Source organism: Balaenoptera physalus (assembly GCF_965194825.1).
Source record: "Balaenoptera physalus genome assembly, chromosome: 3".
NCBI lineage: Eukaryota > Metazoa > Chordata > Mammalia > Artiodactyla > Balaenopteridae > Balaenoptera > Balaenoptera physalus.
Window position 1 is genome coordinate 14,363,960 of NC_138890.1, and position 11,253 is coordinate 14,375,212.

Genomic DNA, 11,253 nt, shown 5'->3' on the forward strand with positions numbered 1-11,253 from the left:
TAAGTTTCACTTGTACTTTGTGTTTAACAAGTGGGTGAATGGGAAGTGAGGGAAAAGGAGTTTAACTTCATGTCACAGAAACTTGCACTAAAATGAAGAGGAAAATGACCCAGTTCCTGGTTCAAGTCACTATAATCTGCTTCAATAAATAATAACAGCACATAAGAAAAACAAACACTATATGATAGGAACAATGGATAATTAATTACCAGATCAGGGAGGACAGATGACACTTGCTATGGGATTTCATTAAAGAAGGATTCCAAAAAGCACTGGCTTCTTCTGAGAAGACTTCTTAGAACAGGCAGCATTTAAACTGAGTCTTGAACAAGTATATAGAGGGTAGGGAACAGGCCTTCCGGGCAGGGCACAGGCACAGTGTCAGCAATGGCACAAAGGGCTTATGGAATAGGGAACAAAACTGGCTGAACACAGGAGTGCTACGTGTTGGGGAATATGGGGGAAAGGCTGACTGAGGTTGGTTAAATGAAACATCATTAGACGGAAGAGAAAGTAGGTGGAAAGACAGATGGAAGACTGTGGAAAGCCTCTGAAGATGGAGGTCAGCATAATAATATTAAGAAATCAGTGGTACTTTGACACTGTATGAATGTCTAGGTTTAAAAAATCAAGAAAACACAATAAAAGAATAAACTACTGATATAATGATATGTAACCAAAGGCCAGATACCAAAGAATACACACTGTGTGATGCCCTGTATGTCATATATGGTGAAAGAGGTCAGCTTGGGTGTTGCCCTGGGGGAGTATGGAACAGAAAGAAGTAACAGAGAACCTTGTAGGGTGTTACAAATATTTTATAATACCTTGACCTGGTGTTGGATACATGGGTGCCTAGAGATGTAAAAATTCAGTTATTAGCAATGCAACTGGTGTTTATGGTTTGTATGCATACATTAAAAAAAACTCTAGTAGGTCAATTAGGCTGTCAGCTGTATGAAGTAAATTTTGGTCAAGGAATAGCCAAGGTAGTAATACAGTAATAAGTTATACATGTGCTCACTGTGCTCTAGAACGTCACGACTGGAATACAAGAAATATGTGTAACAAAAAAGACAAATGTTCAATATTGATGGTTGGATGAGCTGAATAAATTAGATCACTCTACTTTCAATTTAAGAACTTGGCCAGTGTTTGGATACCTTTGAACAAAGAAAAAAAGGAAATACAATTGTTATTGAGCATATGCTATGTATCAATCCCTGACTTATATTTTGACACACATAAACGTGGGAAATATTGCACCTTGTATCTGAGACAATGAACATGAGCGACGTGGCTGGTTTTGACACTAGAGGCTGAGAAAACAATCAGCTCAGAATCGTAAGAAGTTTGAAGTCGGAGGAAAAGAATCAAGAGGAAATACTGGTAAGTGCCAGGAGCTTCTGGAAACTACATAAGAGATGAAGACCGCAGAATTGTTGAGCTTTCTAAGAGGCCCAATGACTCAGGTAAAAACAGAAGGCTTAAAACTGAAACCTGGGGATATATGTATACATACAGCTGATACACTTTGTTATACAGCAGAAACTAACACAACACTGTAAAGCAATTATACTCCAATAAAGATGTAAAAAACAAAACAAAACAAAACAAAACCCTGCAAAGTAACAACTGTTAGGACAAACAGTAAAGAATTATAAGAAAAATAATCACATGCCTGTCCCCACACAGAAATATCTTAAGCTCCATCTCAGCATTTCTCGATTGGCCTTTCACAAAATACAGTCCCATCAGCTGAATATAGGTTTCTCAAGTAACTGTGAGTAAGACTGAATTAAAAAAATGAAATCACTTCCTTCCTCCAAAACTTTTCAGAGTACGTAATGTAACAAAGTGAAACCTGAATTTCATGCCGGGATGTAGAGTACGGCTCTTCCCATATGCTTCTGTCTTGTAACTACATCAACATCATCTAAAACCAGTGTTGTGCAGGACAGACATTGTGAAACGCTGCTCTCATCATGTAAGATATCAGGTCCTTCTCAAAATCCATTCTTCCTTCTGCCCTTTCTCATGTTGTCCCTGCCACCTGATGGGTCTCTCCTAAGCTCCACCTGCCAAAACCCTCCCCATTTTTAGGATCCAAGAGATAATAAAGGCTTACACTACTAAAAAGCAGAGAAAGAAATCCCTTCCCAGGGATCTACATTTCCTTCCTAGGGAAAAGAAAAACTGTAAAGTATACCACAGTGACCTTAAGTCTATGAATGTAACTATGTTGTGTTACTTTGAGTTCTGTAAAAGTCAATGTGCTACAGTATATACGGATATGAATATTTGATCTCTTGCATGCAGATCTTGCTGATAACTTTCATCGTGAGCGAGGTTAATGATTCAGGAGCCACTGTATTTGGCTCAGCCCTTAGAACCAGGGAATGTTAAAATTGGAAAGGTCCCTAGATATTAGCAAATCTATCCACCTCATATTCTAAGTAAGGAAACTGAGACGTTCATAGATTGGATATTTATACTAACAAAGGATAAGGATATAAGATATTGGCAGATATATCTTTTAGATTAAGAATTTAGAGATTTTTGTAGAATACTAAGACATTATGTCCACTGATACTGAGACAATGTGGTTTTGTTTTTGTTTTTGTTTTTTTTATTAATTAATTAATTTATTTTTGGCTGCGTAGGGTCTTCGTTTCTGTGCGAGGGCTTTCTCTAGTTGTGGCAAGCGGGGACCACTCTTCATCGTGGTGCGCGGGCCTCTCACTATAGTGGCCTCTCTCGCTGCGGAGCACAGGGTCCAGACGCGCAGGCTCAGCAGTTGTGGCTCACGGGCCCAGTTGCTCCCCGGCATGTGGGATCTTCCCACACCAGGGCTTGAACCCGTGTCCCCTGCATTAGCAGGCAGATTCTCAACCACTGCGCCACCAGGGAAGCCCAGAGACAATGTGTTTCTTAGTCATCATTTTCTATTGCCGTGACGAAGCGAGGTGGTAGTCAGTAGTTGTACAAAGGGAAAAAGATAACTTTACAAACTCCCAATTTATATACACAGGGAAATTCATCATTCATGTTATTTAAGCTAACTGGATGCAGTTTATCAGCTACATTGAGGAATGGTGAAGTGTCTATACAATTAACATGTTAGTTTCTGTCATGAGCTCCCTGTTGTTCAAGTGAGTTAATGGTCAGCACTCAACTAGGCACTTAGAGTCCATTATAAATCTGGACTAAACGTTTATCTGTGGCATCTTTATTCTTCTTTGGTGCCCTTAGGCAGAATTAGCTCTCTTATGTTTTGATAAATTCAAGTATTAAACAGGGCTAAGGTTTCACAAGTTCTTTGGCCTAAACATGGGGGTAAGGAGGACCAATGAGCTGGAGTACTTCTAGATTTGAGAATGGTCAGATTGAGGAAGAAGAGTCTTATACCAGAGGTGAAAGAAGACTGATTAGAATTACCTATTTTTAAACATTCCGACCCTTTTCAATGTTCTAAAGTGATCATGAAGTACATGGGTATGCTAGGAAGTAAGGGAGTCAACCAAGAATATTCTGTAAGAGTTTGTGGATGGCAATAAAGAGGCAAGGAAGATAGAGAACAGACTAGAAAAGGCTTCGGTTGGCCATAATGAAGTCAGAAGGAGAAGGAGAAGAAGAATGACAGATGCAATGGGAAAGAGAAAGCAAGAATAGAGAAGCAAAAGGGAAAGTAGAAAAATGAGACAAATTTGGAGAAGGAAATGAGGAAGAAAACTGGGTGAAAGAGGGAAGCACTGATGGTAGACCACATGACACTCAAAACTTAACACGATGGGGCTTCCCTGGTGGCGCAGTGGTTGAGAATCTGCCTGCCAATGCAGGGGACACGGGTTCGAGCCCTGGTCCGGGAAGATCCCGCATGCCACGGAGCAAATGGGCCCGTGAGCCACAATTACTGAGCCTGCGCGTCTGGACCCTGTGCTCCGCAGAGAGAGAGGCCGCGATAGTGAGAGGCCCGCGCACCGCGATGAAGAGTGGCCCCCGCTTGCCACAACTAGAGAAAGCCCTCGCAGAGAAACGAAGATCCAACACAGCCATAAATAAATAAATAAATAAATAAATAAAATTTAAAAAAAAAAAACTTAACACGATGCACATTTAAGATGTGCCACCAATGGCCATGGTCATTACCCTCAAATAGTTTACAATATGTGTTTCAAAGACATTTATAAATTGAAAATGCCATTAAAATAAGTGCCAGGGTAAAAGTATTCATGGAATTGTATGGGAGAATAAAAAGTCTCCCGTCAAAGAGCCTTCTGAGACATAGGAAAAAAAAAGAAAAACCTAAAAAGCATAAGACTCTTCCTATTTTCATTTCCAATGATACATCCCAATCTTGATGATCAATCAGCGATTTAAATGTCAACTATAAACCCAGTATTTTATTAGCTGCTATGCAGTATACTGGAGCAATAGAAGAGAGAGGACCTCAAACCCTCTGTTCCCTCAAACTGAAAGGCAGGCTTCCTGACCCCTCCAGACCACTACTGGACACAGGGAACACACACTAATGTTTCAGGACCCCAACCAACAGTCACCTGCTTTGTGATTACTTCCATGACACACCCCCACTAACACCACTGACTCTGCTGCTCCTACGGGACATTACATATATTTCCTATTTTAACACATACCACAGTGCATTATAATTATGATTGCAGATACATGTTCTAACAATTTAAAGAGAATGATGACTTTTTTGCTCTTTACATCTTGCTATTTCCCTTCTCATAATATTTCTTGAAGAGAAACCATAAAAATATAAACAAACACAAAAAACAGAAATTATACAAAATGTGTGCTTTGCGGCTTAACACAAACTTAAGTAAAATTCGTTCTGACAGCATCCAGCATGACAAACTTCCATGGTACAAATGAGAATGGACCAAGGTTTGAGCAGGTACAGGAGACAATCCAGGCATGAACACCACCAAGAAAAGGTAGACAGGAAGTAACATGGCGTGTAGGAAATCACGAGACCAGTCTGATGGGAAGAGACTTAAACAAGACTGAAACTCACTTTCTAAACCTCCATCTCCAATTGGACAATTCGCAAGACACAGGTGCACCAAAGTGGCCTATTTGTTCAATCCCTTTAATGGGGAGAACAGTTTAAAATTTTACCCGTTTAGTTTGCCCCAAAAGCAACTATCAAATGTTGGCAGGACACAATGAAGGCTTACCTTTGTTAACATAGTTAAGTCTCTCTCTCTCAGAACTAGCCCATTTAGCTCCAGGTTCCTTATTGCACCCGACGCACTTACACAGCATTCGTGAGCTTTACACAACTGGAAGGTCACATCTTTATTTCTTATTGCAGGAACACAACTTCTGGAAACTTTATTTCTGTCACAACCTAAAGCAAAATTATTGTAAAATGAGTGATTTAAACCGTACATTTTATCATCATTAAAAAGCATCTAAAAAGAAAAACAAGCATCTGCTCTGTGCTAAGGATTAGAAACGACTCCTGCCCTTAAAGCCTCGTTAAGGAGGGACATGTATAAACTCAAAATTTCAATCACATGAGATAAAGAACCAAAATTAAGCAACCAATAAAAGCCAAGACATTGTGGAAGTCATCAACCACAGAAAGATTGCAACACATTTTGAGAAGGCAAACAATGAAATGGAGGAGCCATGAATAAAATAATTAAGAAAAGACTACCCTAAGTAGGGTCTGCACAAAGCCAGTCAGCTTTTGCTGAGCTCTGGTTATAGTAAAGGGCAGAGGAAAGAAGAGGGGCTGAAAACAAGGAGACAAACATCATTTGAGGAACAAAAGTTCATTTAATGAGCTCCAGGGAACACCCAGCCTGCTGCCATACTAACTCATGAATTACAATGGATTGTTGGTAAGTAAGACAAGAAAACAGGGAACAAACAAAACAAACAAAAATCAAGACATCCTTTCATACAGAACTCTTCTCAAATGAGATCAAGGAACTATGGTTCAATGCCACAGCTGTAAATCATTTCTGCTCCTGGAGAGGTTAGAAAGGGCTTATAATATTTAGCCCTTTTTTTCAGACAGAATTTAGGTCTGAGCAAAACCTTTTGTGTCCTCAAACCTCAAAGTTTATTGGGGATGGAAGTCCAAATTAGCTGTCACATATCATAAAAAGAATCTCATGGGCAGAGGGTCAAACTAATTTTGGAATATATGAATTATGCCCAGTGTTATTTTCAATAGATTTTAAACTAAAATATATAAATACATTTTTATTGATCTATATGACTCTGGGTTCTGAAACTTCTACATGTCACATGCGTGATACATAACACACAATGTCAGCCCCAGGAGAGAGAAAACACTCCAATGAAGCAAGCCAAAGAAACAAGTTTCAAACAAGGTAAAGTCATGTGTAGACCAGGATTTTTCAATTCTTTCCTGTCATGCTGAAGCTTCCAGCTCCTGAATAACAACACATGTTTCCCTTGCCCTAGACACCCAAGAGTATGTCTCCTCTCTTGGGCGTAAGAATCGCTAGAGTTACATATGTGTAGTAAACAGTGGACCCAGCTGGCATACTCACAATGACCAAATTGTGTTGATCGTACTTTAAACCAATACATCACTCCACGATGAAGTTGCAATAAACGATATATTTGCTTGCCAGACATGAATGAGATGCCTTACTGGATATACTCCAGGAAGGCCAGAGAAACTGGAATAATTTACTGGTGAATTTCTTTCCGGATAGCCCATGATTTGTCTAGAATATAAGCTTTACATATCTGGATCCTTCACACTAGACCAAAGGGAAAATCTGGGCTGCAAGCCTCAATTAGAAATGTGGGGCGCTGCTATGCTGACAGCTGGTGCTCCCTGACCTGTATCTTCTGAGACTAGAACCCCGTGTGGTGGATGACCAATTCATGCGTTGAACAAAAGAAGACCTCCTACAGGGCAGTGTACGTGTTCATCACACGTATGGCACTTAGGGCTAAGTACCATAAGGGCCACAAGAAAAAAAAACAAAAGTAACACATGAAGCATATATGATAAGGAGGCGCCACAGTCCAGAGCACGAGCTCTGGAATCACACAGCCTTGCTTCGAATCCTAGCTAAGCCACTACCATCTGTATAACCTGAAGAACAGTCGAAGGTTTAAATGTTGTTTTACCAAATTTCGAAAAGGAAGTGAAGAAAGAACCTATCTGCCAGGAAGGGACATCGTGGGCTGCAGCACCCAGGCGGGTCAGGGCTCTGCATCCCCTGCTCAGAAACCTTCGCCACCTGGCTCATGGTGATGCTGGCAGCTGAGCAGCCCTGGAGAAGGTGCTCCCGTCATCAGGCCTCGCAGAGAATCTGGGGAGGTCCCTGGAGGAGGCGGGCCACAGCCTGGCAAGCTCTGGGTGCCTCCTGCACTCAGCTCTGAACAGGCTCTGGTCCCTGGGCCCCTTGGGGGGGAAGGGCTGGCCGATACATACGCAGGGCTGAGGGGCCTGCAGAGCCGGTGCCCAGGCAGGGTGAGCTCTGGAGGAGAAGGCTTCCACAGTCCCCAACAGTCTCCGCATGGTGGTCCATCCGGTGCCAAACACCTGCCACCCACAGCGAGAAGTCCCAGCCACTAGAAAGTCCAGAAGGGGTCGGGCTCTGGGGCCCCGCCCTTTGCCTTTGGGCCGGGGTTTCTCCAGGGGCTGGGCTTGCATGCGCCCCCCGCCCTGCCCCGCCCGCCCTTTCTCTGTGACGAGTACAATGGACATGTCACAAGCGCCAGGCTGAGCCATCCAGTGTCCAGTGCGTGCTAGACCTTGAGAGGAGGTGAAGCTAAGGAGAAGCTCTCCCAGTTTCACTCTGTTCTCGGATCGCTTGGCGCACAACCGGTCCTACATGGGCAATTTACTATGCAAATTTCGTACCTGGCTCCGCCACCGCCGCCGGCCCCGCCGCCCGCCCCGCCGTGGGGCCCCGGTGGGCTGTCACCCGCTGGTTTTGCCCTCCTGGGAGGCTGCCACATCTGACCGGGACCACCCTGCTGCTCCAGCGCCTGCCTTCTGCCCTGAGCAGGGAGTCAACGTCAGGAAGCCGGTACCATCCAGTCACCTCCCACTGAGGAGACGGGGGCTGGGGAAAACAGGGGCACAATGGAAAATGACAGCCCCGGAAGGAGGTGAGAAGAGGGAGGTGAAGGCCCCATCCCATGCCGTGCTGTCCTCTGCCCCAACCGCATGCTGCTCCCTGCTGCTGGAGAGGCCAACAAAAAAAGTGCTGGGTGAAGACCACCGGCCCAAATCACCAGGTTCACTGACGTCTGGGAAGGAGCTGCAGCCTGAAGAGTCTTCACGCATCCCAACAAGTAGCTCCTCTTCCCTGCTATCTACCAGCAGTAGGCCCTGGAAGCGGAAGATTCCCCTGCCGCTTTTTCTGCCGCTGCCAGGGCTGAGGTCGCCCCCGTCGGGGAACGAGGCACTGACGTGGGATCGAGGTGAGCTGCCCCCTCCTCCTAAGCTTCCGTGCTTAGCTGCTGCCAAACACCCAGGCACCTTGGAGAAGAACATTCAGTGTCGCTGGAAAAAGATCCCCAAGAACGTAAGGAAGGTCCAGCCACCGTCGCATGAAAAAGAACCCCCAACACCCATCTGTGTAGCTCCTACCCCTCCTTTAAACTCACCTACCCCTCTTCCAGCCCCTACCAGCGATCCCCCTATTGTAACTGGGCAGCCCAGGACTTCTGTGGCAATCCCTTCCACCAGCATGGTCACGGCTTCTGGAAGTGTGACCCTGCAGCCTAGCGTCTACATGGACACTGCTGCCCCTTCCGGAGCTGTCAGTTTCCATTCGGCTCCTGTTTTCCCCAGCCCCCCATTTACAGCTCCGGCCAGCATCGGTGCTTCAGCAGGCAGCACCTCTGACACTGTACCTATGGACACCACACCTCCTTCCCAGGCTGTCATTTTCCATTCGGTTCCTGCTTTCCCCAGCCCCCCAGTTACGACTTCGGCCGTCACCAATGCTTCAGCAGGCAGCAGCTCTGACACTGTACCTATGGACACCACACCTCCTTCCCAGGCTGTCATTTTCCATTCGGCTCCTGTTTTCCCCAGCCCCCCAGTTACGGCTTCGGCCGTCACCGGTGCTTCAGCAGGCAGCAGCTCTGACACTGTACCTATGGACACCACACCTCCTTCCCAGGCTGTCATTTTCCATTCGGCTCCTGTTTTCCCCAGCCCCCCAGTTACGACTTCGGCCGTCACCGGTGCTTCAGCAGGCAGCAGCTCTGACACTGTACCTATGGACACCACACCTCCTTCCCAGACTGTCATTTTACATTCGGCTCCTGTTTTCCCCAGCCCCCCAGTTACGACTTCGGCCGTCACCGTAGGGAGAAAAAGAAAAAGAAGCATAAAACCACCACACTGAGCAAATTACTAAAGCTTTTGTACTTTTAACAGGATTTTCCATCTGGTAGATTTATTGTCATATCCCCTTCAAAACAGACAAGATGCTCACCATATTTTAAAGATTATAGGTTGCCACTGAAAGAAAAATTTTACACAGTCACTTCAGCCGTCACCAGCCTTCGGCCTGTCTCCAGGCAGAACCAACAGGCATTTCACAGGGCTGTTCCTAGTTCTGGGAACACACCTCCCAGTAGTAGCAATGCCTCAGCCCATGCCTCGACGCATTTACCTGCAACGTGGTCAACAGATAAGACCAACACTTCAAGCTTCCTTGGACCCAGGTCTCCCGTCTCAGGCCACACTGGGGGCCAACGATGGGCAGAGGCCTAACGATAATTTTCTATTGGGAAACCCAGCAGCCTCAGCACAAGATAAAGTCCTAGTCGCCCCTGCAGCCTAGCCACCGCGAGTCAGCATCATGCCGGCAGCTTCGCCAGCTTCCCTATTCGCCACAACCGGCAACACGCAGCCGGCCTTTGGCGACAAGCCAGGCATTCTCCCCAGGGCTGTGTCCATTGCTACTGGCTTCGGACTTGCCACCAGGATGCCCAGTACTGGGGACAGTAGCTCGCTCTCTGCCGACAGCACACCGGGACCACTGTTCATGGGACCTGCAGCCCCTACGGCCGGTGGGAGCCTTGGGGTCGGTGTGTCAGCCCCAGGCCTCACTCACTCACAGGCATCCAGACCACTTAACTTCGGGGCAGGACTAAGTGGGGCACCCAGCACCGCTTCTGTTCCTACTTTGGGCCAGACAACCTGCCATCTACCTGACCACGGCAAGGCTGCTGCACTAGGAGGGGCAGGCACCATCCCAGCATTTGGGAACATACCTGATTCCACCTTAAATCCAAACACCTGGGGCCCACCTGGGCGGAGTACAGGTGGTACGGTGATGGCAGGGGACAACACCATCCCCACGATGGGAGGCCCTAGGGTTCCCACTTTCCGTCACTGCACACAGGGCCCATCTGGACGGAGAAAATCTACATGTAAAAGTTCCATCACCAAGGAGAAGAAATCTGTGTCAAGGGACATGTCACTTTCCACCTTCCAACAGAGCACACCACATCTGTTGCAGTTTCAAGTGTGGTCATCACCCGTGGGTTTCAACACACTTCTAGTTCTACCTTATTGCCAAGCGCAAGAGGCCCACCTGCCCACAATCTAGGTGGTGGTCGTCTAGGAGGGAACAACATCATGCCCATGATTGGAGGACCTGCTATTCCCGCTTACAACTGGGACCCACCTGGCCAACACACAGGTGGTGCGGATGGAGGGCACAACATCTCACCGGTGCTGGGTGAGCACCACACCTGCTGTGACTGGATACACTTCTGGTGCCACATTCATACAAAGCACCTGAGGCCCCCCCTGGTCAAAACCCAGGTGGTACCATGGGGGATAGCAGCATCCATACTTAGAGAGGAAGCTCCACCCTCAGGAAGAACACTGGGGTCCCCGAGTCAGGACACCCCTCTGACTTAGACGAGCCAGCATTGTGTTTGCAGGCCCCTGGTCAGGGCAGCTGTGCCTGTGCTCATAGGAGTCTGGCAGCCTCATAACCTGCCCAGGGCTTCATAGGAGCCACCAGCGAATTCCTTTCTTCTATGAAGAAACTCAACAAATGAAGAGCAGATCTTATTCTGCAAACTGTGTGTCACCATGAATGGACTTTGCCTCACTGGAAAGTGGCTCAGCCCCTTGAAGTGAAACTTCACCTCCTCTCTTCCTACAGCAAGCCGGAGGACCACACCTCAGGGGTGTGCTAGTGTGTGTGTGTGTGTGTTTGTGTGTGCGTGTGCGTGTGCGTGTGTGCTGGA